This window comes from Pyrus communis, chromosome 10, assembly GCF_041283825.1.
Source record: "Pyrus communis isolate YQ-2024b chromosome 10, ASM4128382v1, whole genome shotgun sequence".
In the NCBI taxonomy this organism is placed as follows: Eukaryota; Viridiplantae; Streptophyta; class Magnoliopsida; order Rosales; family Rosaceae; genus Pyrus; species Pyrus communis.
Window position 1 is genome coordinate 17,390,622 of NC_142574.1, and position 10,711 is coordinate 17,401,332.

The 10,711-nt window shown below is 37.4% G+C and overlaps 1 long non-coding RNA gene across 2 annotated transcripts; it reads left to right on the top strand.

The window, feature by feature from the left end:
- The first annotated feature begins 650 nt into the window (after positions 1–650).
- Positions 651–2,953, top strand: LOC148693620 (uncharacterized). 2 transcript variants are annotated; one of them, XR_015951861.1, is made up of 3 exons: positions 651–1,078; positions 1,171–1,267; positions 2,545–2,953. It is a non-coding gene; the product is annotated as an uncharacterized LOC148693620 (long non-coding RNA). The 2 variants fall into 2 exon arrangements; XR_015951862.1 differs by lacking the exon at positions 2,545–2,953 and having other exon boundaries at positions 1,171–1,380.
- Positions 2,954–10,711: the final 7,758 nt, after the last annotated feature.

Consider the following 10,711-nt stretch of genomic DNA (forward strand, 5'->3'; position numbering starts at 1 on the left):
CACACAATATTTGGTGTATTTTTACCAAGGCTTGATTAAAAAATAAAAATAAGGTTGAGCCAACTTTTACAATTCTCCCATGAATTTGAACTCAGTGAATACAACCCACTTTGAGGTATAAGACTTGCTATCCATACAATGGAAAATCATTTTTTTTTTTTTTTATTCTTCGTGGTTGAGTTTTATCTCCCATCTTGAGTTTACAAGCAATTAATGGTTGAGTTATCTCCCAAATAGTTTATGTGACAAATCATTCTTAATTTTATGATTTTATAAATTGTAAAAGAGTGATTTTACGAAAATATCCTTAAAAGCAATGATGTTGACTTTCGTTGACTATCTTTTCGTGACGTGTACGAACTACTATCTTACCATATTTTCAAAATACGCGATGATACAAACATATGCTTGCAAGTGGAATTCAATTTAGAACTACGATAAAGCTTTCATGGACTTACGGAGTTCAAGAACATTTTGATAAATTCATTATCCTACATAAAAACCCCTTTATTATTTTATTAATTTTTCGTTGTAGAACTTCTTTATGATGGGATCCACCCACGTGGGTTTCGTATCACCCTTGTACCCGTGTCCATTCTCTCTTTCTGACTTTTTTTTTTTAAAATTTTGGGACCACTCTCTTGCTGCCATGTGTTTTCTCTCTAGCACTCTCAGGTCTCTCTCCTCTCCCGACTTCTCTTTCTTTTTCTCTCTGCAACAACCGGCGCTGAGGCCGTCCACCCACTCACCGTGTTCTCTGGTGAGCCACACCACCATCACCACACTGTCACCAGTCCGGCGAGACGGCCACCGTGACTGCTATGCTCGGAGGCTCTCTAACTCTCTCAACGAGCTCTCTCTCTCTCTCGAACTACTCCCTTGCTGCAACACCGGGAGCACCACCTCCGGTCTTACTCGCCATTCCGGCGAGCCTCGTCACCAACAATCACCACCTAAAAACCTTCCTAGTCACGATTCCAAACCAGGCAGAGACCTTTTTTCCCCCTTCTCTCTCTGCACAGTGGCACCGCCACTGTTCAAGAATCTCTCTGGCGATTTCTCGCCATTTCCGGCGAGGGTAAGTTTCGAAAACTCTTTAAACCTTCTTCGATCACGTTCTAGAATACGATTAGGGTAACTTTGAGATGTTTTGGTGACGTTTTGCTACAGAAATGGTGCGGGGGGAAGTTCCCCAGTTTCCGGCGCGGAAACCGGCCCTTTGAAGGCTTTTTCCGGCTAGATCAGGCCATGGCAAAGGAACCCAATGGTATAATTCAAATCCCTACCCTCTTAACTTCATTTTGGTAATTAAATGGTGAATTATGGTTGAGTTTTTGGAGCTCGAACGGAGCTCTGTTTTGCTGCCCAGAATCCGGCGAGCCGCCGGAGAAGAAAAATATATATATATAACAAAGGACTTCAGCCTAAATTCGGCCCAAACCATAACCTAGACTTGGCATTTTCAACCTGACCCGTTAAAATTAGTATTCGCGTGAGTGATAAACGGGTCAGGTCAACCCGTTAATCACTCGTTAAATAACAGATCATTTTGGGTGAACCCGTTATGGAGGAACACAGGCTTGGCGAACGAAGTCGACCATGATTGTGGTGCCGCTGATGTTTTGGGTAATTTTATTTGTGACGCGAGAGAATTGGCAGAAGGAAATGGAAGGGTGGGACTCCCACCGTGGGAGTGGGAGATGCGGCAGATGTAGGGAGGGCCTGAGCTCTTTGTTTGCTTCAAAATCCTCAATTCTTTCCCTTTTTCACTTTTGGGTTTTTGTTTTCTGCATCAATTCTGCCTCAAATTTTTACATTTACCAGAAGAGTAAATTGTAATAATAGTCCCTTAACTTTAACTTAATTGGAGCAATGGTCCCTCAACTAAAAATTCATTACCATTGGTCCCTTAATTCATCAAAATTTGCAGATATGGTCCCTCAACTAAAAATCTATTACCATTGGTCCCTCAACTTTAATCCAACTTGATAAATAGTTCATCAACTTTAACCCAATTGGAGCAATGGTCTCTCAAATCTAACCCAATTGTAGCAATGGTCATTCCAACACAACTCATTTTGACCAAATTATGACGAAGTTTTACGAAAATGACTATAACTACACGTTTTGATGAGTAGAAGGACCTCAATTGTAGTAACAGTCCTTCCAACATAACTTATTTTGACGAAGTTGATAAAAAAGACAATAGCTACACATTTTGATGAGTTGAGGAACCAATGGTAATGAATTTTTAGTTGAGAGATCATTGCTACAATTTACTCATACCAGAAAAACAAACGTGCAACTCACCTGGGTTCTTAATTTTTTTCCGTTGATGGTATCTTTTTTGTTCCAAAAAATTATGTGTTTTTGACTTATGAACTAAAGATGAAATTTGAAATATTTTATTTGATTGATGATTATAAATATAAAACTTGAATTTTTGTTTTGTTTTGTTTTATCTCATTGAATGTGAAATGTATTAATTTGTTGTTCTGATCATGTATGTATGTCAATGCCATGGTGTTTTATGTTGTGAGACAGTAGTTGGGTAGGCAGTCATCAACCATGACGGTGACACCGTAGATTTGGATCAATGATGGGAACCTGGTGGTTCATGGAAGGACCAGTTTGATTGGAGTTCCAGACAACATCGTACATAGGGGTGTCGAAGAAGCTGCCATAGGTGTAAAGAATGGTGATGGAGAACTTGTGGGGGACCGTAGCGATGGATGAGCTTGCCGAGCTCCACCATGGAGATGATGTGACCCATTCCTACAGCTGCGTACAACACTATTACGTCTCCCATGGCAGTTGCTGCTGCTGATTTGTTTGCGTTTGGTGTTTATATGTTGTGTTTTCTCTTGAAATTATTTGATTTGATTTGATTTGAAAGAAAAGAAAAGAAAAAAAAAATTGTTAACGGGTGAAACGGATGACCCGTTAGTTTAACGGATTGGGTTCGGGTGACCCGTTAGATTAACGAGTAGGGTTAAACCCTACCCAAACCCAGTAAACTCGACCCGTTTACAGGTCTACATAAACCCAACCCTTTGGGCTTTTGTCCCAGGCCAGCTCGTTTCAGACTTGGGCTCAGAATATTCTTATTCTTTAGGTTGGCCTTTTCGGAAATTTTTCAGAAACCCTTCTAGGCTAATTTCGACGTTCCAAGTCCGCTTTTGACATCGATTTAGTGAAATTCCAAAGTTTTAATGTGGTTGACAACCGAGACGTCTTGGTTGACTTTGTGGGTTGACCATTGACTTTTTACAAAATCGTCGGGGACCCTCCTTAGCGTATTTCGACGCCCGGATTCCAAATTCGCACTTCGCTTTCCCGAATTTAATTGTTTTAGTGGAGTTTTACTAATGGGTCCTAATATTATGCTTAGGTGCAATTATTATCAGTGATTTCGACTATTCTAGTTTGAATGGGTTCGACTCAACGACATGATCTGTGAGTGGATCTTTTCCTTTATATATATAGTGAGTGTGTGTGTGTGTGTGTGTGCGCGCGCTCCTTAGCATATTTCAATGCCCTAATTCCGATTTTGCACTCTGCTTTCCTGAAATTAATTGTTTTAGTGGAGTATTACTAATGGGTCCTAATATTATGCTTAGGTGCAATTATTATCGGTGACTTCGACTATTCTAGTTCGAACAGGTTCGACTTGACGACATGATCTGTGAGTGGGTCTTTTCCTTTATATATATATATATATATATATATATATATATATATATTGTGTGTGTGTGTGTGTGTGTGATAGTTTCCATTTATGCATTTGAAAAAGAATTTCTTACGTGCACCTGGATGTGTGTGTGTGTGTGATTGATAGTTTCCATTTATGCCTTTAGCATATTTCGAAGCCCTAATTCCGATTTCGCACTCTGCTTTCCTGAATTTAATTGTTTTAGTGGAGTTTTACTAATGGGTCCTAATATTATGCTTAGATGCAATTATTATCGATGACTTCGACTATTCTAGTTCGAACGGGTTTGACTTGACGACATGATCTGTGAGTGGGTCTTTTCCTTTTTATATATATTGTGTGTGTGTGATAGTTTCCATTTATGCATTTGAAAAAGAATTTCTTACATACACTTGGATGTGTGTGTGTGTGTGATTGATAGTTTCCATTTATGCATTTGAAAAAGAATTTCTTATGTACACCTGGATTAGACTAAAGTTTATAAGAATTAATGAAATGACAGAATTTATGAAATATGCTACATTCTACGGGATGCACAAGTATGCTTATAATCTTTGATGCCACAATTATATCTACGGCTATGAATGTTAGTATGTTGATTAGAATTATCGAATTACTGTGGCATGCTTATATTTATGTAGTCTGCTCATCATTGCTACACCCAGTGTTAATGCTCGCCCAGGGCAGGGCCAATTTTTCACATGTATGTTCACCTCTGCACCGCACGCTTATCTTGGATCCAAGTAGGTGCCAGTCCTGTCGTACAAGTTGCATTAGGAAACTCCGACTCGTAGGTGATTGCGAATAGCCCCAGTCTTTACGTGATTGTAGCACTAGAGTGTATATTATGATTACACCCAGTTCTATCGTACATGTCGCATTAGGTGACTTCGACTCATGTGCTAGCATAGATTGATGAGCATTAGTTTAGTTATACAGGTCACATTAGGCGACTCCGACTTGTGTGCTAGTATAGATTGATGAGCACTTGATTTTACTTATATTACTATTGAGATTTTGGATGTCCTGCCCTTAGTTACGAGATATTATGCTGTAATAAATTCTTGAGATTTTGCAGGCTACGGTAAGTATTTATATACTATACATAGTAATTATATTTTGGAAACTACACTTATTTTACGGCGAGGGGTTACAATGTTTTCAAAAACGTTTTTATAAAACTTTATTTTCAGGCTCACTCACCCTTATTTTCGCCCCTCCAGGTTTTAGTAGCTGAGTTTTCGAATCGACGAGGATTTTTGGCAAATCTCAGTATAGGTGGCTACCTATGACGGTATAATCTTTATTCTACCTTACTGTACTTTACTTGTGCTCTGTCATTACGTGTGAAATGGGTTCATTCCCACTCACTAGCGTACTCGTATATTTAGGCACTTTTAGGTTTAAATTTATTCACATTTTCTGCATCACTACACTTTGTGGCTTCGTCACATTCCAAGTGTCGGCCAGCACAACTCGATTCGGAGTCATAGTGGACATTTCGGGTCAGGGTGTGTCAGCTTGGCTCTTCATTTTGTTATATTATGTTGATTTCAATTTTGTTTATTTCAATTTTCTTCTGTTATTATGAATTCTTTAATTGACACATCCCGAACCGAAATGTCCACCTAGACTTCGAATTTAGTTGTGAAAGCCAACACCAGGAAGGTGATGAAGCCATAAATCAATTTTCTTATGTTATTATGAATTCTTTAATTGACACACACCAACCCGAAATGTCCACTTGGACTTGGAATCGAGTTGTGTTAGCCGACACCATGAAGGTGACGAAACCATAAAGGGTGGTGATGTGGAAAATGCGAGTAAATTTAAACCTAAAAATGTTTAAGTAATGTGGAAAATGTGAGTAAATTTAAACCTAAAAGTGACTAAGTACAAGAGTGCGCATGTAAGCGAGATCAAACCCATTTCATACGTGATGTCAAATCAGTAAAGTACAGTAAAATTAGAATAAGAATTATACCATCAAAAATATTCCCCTAATCAATGTTTGCCAGAAATCCTAGTCGATATGAGCACTACCACTAAAACCTGGAGGGATGAAAAACAAGGATGAGTTAGCCTAAAAATAAAATTTTGTAAAAGCCTTTTCGAAAACGTATAACCCATCACCGTAAAACAAATATAGTTTCCAAATATATACACTACATATAGTATGAAAACACTTAGCGTAAACAATAATATTTCAAAAATACAGTAGATTGCAATATTTCACACATAAAACTTATAACATTCAGTAATTGCCATAACTCGCATAAACGAACATATACTATTGGGTGCTCATTGACCTATGCTGACACACGAGTTCATGCAGAGGTATTCTAACATGAACAGGACTGGGTGTAATAATGATTTACGTTTTAGTACTACAATCACGTGAAGACTAGTGCTATGTGCGTCATATACAAGTCCTAATTGCCTATAGCAATCTAGGACAAGACTAGCACTTATCATGGACCCAAGGAGAGCGTACGGTGCAATGTGAACATACACATGAAGACTGGCCTTGGCCTGGGTGAGTACAAACACTAGTGTAGCATGCATGATGAGCAGTAATATAAATATGATCATGCTACGGAAATTTCGTAATTCACAATAATAAAATAATAATATTCGTGATCGTAAATATAATTAAAGCAACCCATAATAATAATACGCATACATGTGCATCTCGGAGGACGTAGAATAATTTCATAAATTCTATCAATGCGCAAATTCTTATATACATTAAACTAATCTAGGCGTAACGTAGAAAATTATTTATTAAATATATGTATGGAAACCAATTAAATATACAATATTTAAAAGCAAAGACCCACTCACAAATCATGTCGTCAGGTCGAACCCACCTCGCGGGCATCAGAGATCCTTGCGATGCGTTTCACCTAGAAACAAAACCATTTACGTAAATATATAACGTTCTAACATAAATTTGCGTATTCGTACAAAGTTCAGCTAATAAATGAACTATTTTAAAACGATCAAATTTCAAAAAACGAAGGGCGGATTTGGATTCTGCACATCGAGAAACCTAAGGAGAGACCTCGGGCTCCTCCACACGAGCCATCATGCGTGCCCACATGCCTTCTTCGCAAATTTCCAGATTTTGCAGGTTTTTTAGCTAACTTCCAGAGCTTATTCCGAGCTTAATTCTTCACCAAACTTGATGATTCAAAAGCTAATTTGAAGCTAGAAATGTAGGGAACAAAACCATACCAAAGTGGGGCCCAGTTATGGTCGTAGTGGGCGAAAAAATGATTTGAAAATGGCTTGGTGGTCATAGTTTTCCTCACTAGTTTTTGGAAAAATTTTCCCGAGGTTTTTTTCTGCACTAATTCACCCCCAATCACACTTTTAAGGTTAAAAACATTATCAGGAGTTCAAAATCAGAAGGATTTGAGGTTGAGGGGTCCCGAGGCTCACCACGGTGGAGTTGTCGCGAGTTCACTGGAAAACATGGCACTGGTGATCATTACTAGGCTCGGGGAAGGACTTGTAAGACATGGTGGTGATTTGAGTGGTCTAAGATCAATGCAGAAATGGCGGCTCCGTTGTGATAGTGCTTACATGTACAGATGAGGGGGACAAGAGAGTGTGAGGTGAGGGAGCTCGTCCTTGATTTTGTGATTCACAGAGAAAAAGAGAGTTTGAGAGGGAGAAAGTGCAGAGTTTGAATGAGAAAGGAAGTGTGGAGAGAGATTCCAAGAAAGTGGGGGGAAAGAGAAAAGAGGGAGAAAAGTGAGAGAGAAAGACCAAGAGAGTTAGAGAGCTTGAGATAGAGTGAGGAAACCATGGAGGGGACACGAAAGAGAGGGAAAGAGTGGGGTGTGGGCCCTATTGGCTCACAAAACAAGGTCACAAAAGGAAAGAAAAAATATCTCCCCGCGCAACGTAAAATTACCAAATTGCCCTCGATGTTCGCTGTTTCGTAAAATCTTCGTTGTAACTCCAAATTCGATTCTGCGGGCACCCACACATTCGCATTGCCGAGTACTACGAGAATATGTGTGTGTGTGTGTCATTGGGTCATGCCCAAATAATAATTAATTAGGCACGAGGGCTAATTAATAAAATACTAACATAGACAGGTCTACTTACCCACTTGCTTAATGAACCCAACGAATAAACTATCGATATTACAATTTGCAACCCACAATACCGATAACTCACTATTCTCTTGATAAACAAGTAATAAATTCTCAAGAGTGCAAAATTACCATTTTGCCCCTCATTGGGAAACGTGCATAAATCATCCAATTTACACCCGTTCATGCTCACGTGTTCGTAAGAACACATACCACCTAGAAATATGTGCAAGGGAACGAGGAGTGATAAGGACTCAAATGTCCATGAAGGATTTCCACTGTCAGGGGGCATTTTTGTAATTTTCTAAGGTTAGAGAATAAAATATATTAAATTTGGGACGGGACGTCACATTGATTGAATTTATTTCTATATTGAATTATATTTTAATTTTGTTCAATTCATTGTTTTTCTTCAAAGTGGTTTCTACTTTCTTTTATGAGTTGTATCGCACAACCATACAAGTAGTGTATGCTTGTCGTGAACTAGAAGTTTAGTGACTAAATAATGGCATGATTATCATGGCCATTCATGATCTGGATTCTAATGAATTTGTATGGACGTTTTTTAGGCCTCAACACAATGCATTATGCATGTCTTTGCAAGGATTGCTCACACAGAAATTGGTCCTCAAACCATCTATAATTTGATCTTGGATCCTTATTTTCTTCTCGAGAATTTAAAAGCATATTTGTTATCTTAATCAACATCTAATTGTGGACCACTTGACCAATAACCTAGATGTATGTACAAGGTGTCATAATATTATTCACTTGCTACTACAAGCGTAATTCCCAAATTTGTGGGCTATTTCATGCCATTTCGGATTACTTTTGAGCACGCAATTTCTCATGGCTTACCATAAGCTTTAAACATTCAATTCATTGCTAATTTTTGCTTGGGAGATACATCTTGATCACATTCATTATCATGATCATTTCGGTCGACGTTTATTTTCCAAATGCGTGAACAAAGATGGTTCAATCCATAAAAATTGGGATTCAAGTTTATCTTTCTTTCGTTGTGCATATTTGCCTCATTTTTAGCGGCTTGTCAATTTTGATGGGTCAATTCTTCACGCTGTTAGGGAGAGAAGTGACAGTTTCAAGAACTCGTGAATCAACATTGATACATCCGCTCTTATCTCATAAGTGACGTAGATATATACATATACATACATATATATATATAGGTTATAAACTTTGAACTCTCTATAATTGGAGATTAATAAATTCAAGCCCTGATTGAAAATAACTCTCCATGAAAGGGTATGATCTAAGTTTGTAAGTTCATCGTAAGATGTTTGTCCTAGATGTGACAATGGAAGTCCCGAAGAGGCATTGTATATGTACCAAGCAATGAAATACTTATAAACTAAGCGTTGGACCATGAATTGACGATACTTGAGAGTTTTGATTATAGTAGCTACTCACATCATCAAGGGCTATTCAGTTACATTTTCCCATTATATGTCGACAATTGTAAAATTGTTGTACAAATTGGAAAGAGGCAAATTCCATTTTAGAGCCATTGAAAAATGTGGAATAAGGGAACCTATAATTTGTACCCAAATGTTATTATTGTGTGTTTTGAAATAAACTCACTAATATGGCATGGTGCTTCATAGTAGAGAAATGAGTATTTTTTGGTCATCATATATGCAGCCACATTTCTATAAGTACAATGTTATTTTAAACCGAGACTTATAGCATGGGGAGACTGCATACGACTTGAGATTTTTAAGTTTTGATCTCTCTCTTGAAACAATTTTATAAAGAATAGAGAATGCCATGAAATTCTTTCCAAAGATTTCAAATGAAGAAGATAAAGCTCAAAATATGTATTTAGTACCTAGATAAATTTGGTATAAATTGCCTCAACGAGTACTCTTGTTAGTTCGAATTAAATTATATTGTTGCAACATATTCTTAAAAGAGTTAAGAGTTTTTGTATGATTCTTGAAGAGCCTATAAGGTTATATGGTTTATATTTACCATGGAGTTTATACTGCTCCTAGTTTATTTTGAATACTAATTTTATTTTATATTTATTTGTTCTTTGCAGGAACACAAACGACTATTGTTAACTCTTGATAAACCTCCGCACTTCCCCAAGTCAAGTTTTATTCAAGTTTAATTTCTTGGAGACCAAAGTCACATTACTTCAGACTTGACGGTGATACCAGTCAAATCAAGACTTAGTATCATTAGGGGGAGAGACTTATTTAGTGAATTTATCGATCAAGGGGGGTCTTGGACAATATGCTATTATGGACATATACGCGCTGTGCTCTTTTTCCTTCGATCAGGTTTTTATCCCACTGGATTTTTCTTGGCAATGTTTTAGCAAGGCATTATTATGCACGTCCAATGCCTTCTTAGTATTTTTAAATTGTGCTCAATTTTTCTCCTTTGCTTTGGTTTTGTCCCATTGGTTTTCCAAGCAATGTTTTTATTGAGACAACTATCATTTATACAAGGACATCCCAAAGGTAGTGTTGTGATAAATAGTGGTTGTCCTTCTACAATGTATATTAGGAAACTATCATTAACATCATAATAATGCAGAGAAGCTTTTGGATTACTATAGAGAACCCTTGGACAACAACTCATGTATTTGAGTTCCTATACAAAGCTGGTATAATGATATTGGAAATAGACACTTTGTTTTTTTCTCCCCAATCTTTCTTTTGTTTCTCTCTTTTCTGTACTTTATTTCTAACAAATTATAGAATTTTCTGATCATAACAATTATGCGATTAAAATACGTCAATTACAAATAAATGAACACAGACTTCACAAAACTAATATGCTTTAATGATTTAATCATTGCCAAAAAAAGAAAAAAAATTAGAAAAAACACTGTATATAAAGCTTCCACAAGTCCACTGTCGAC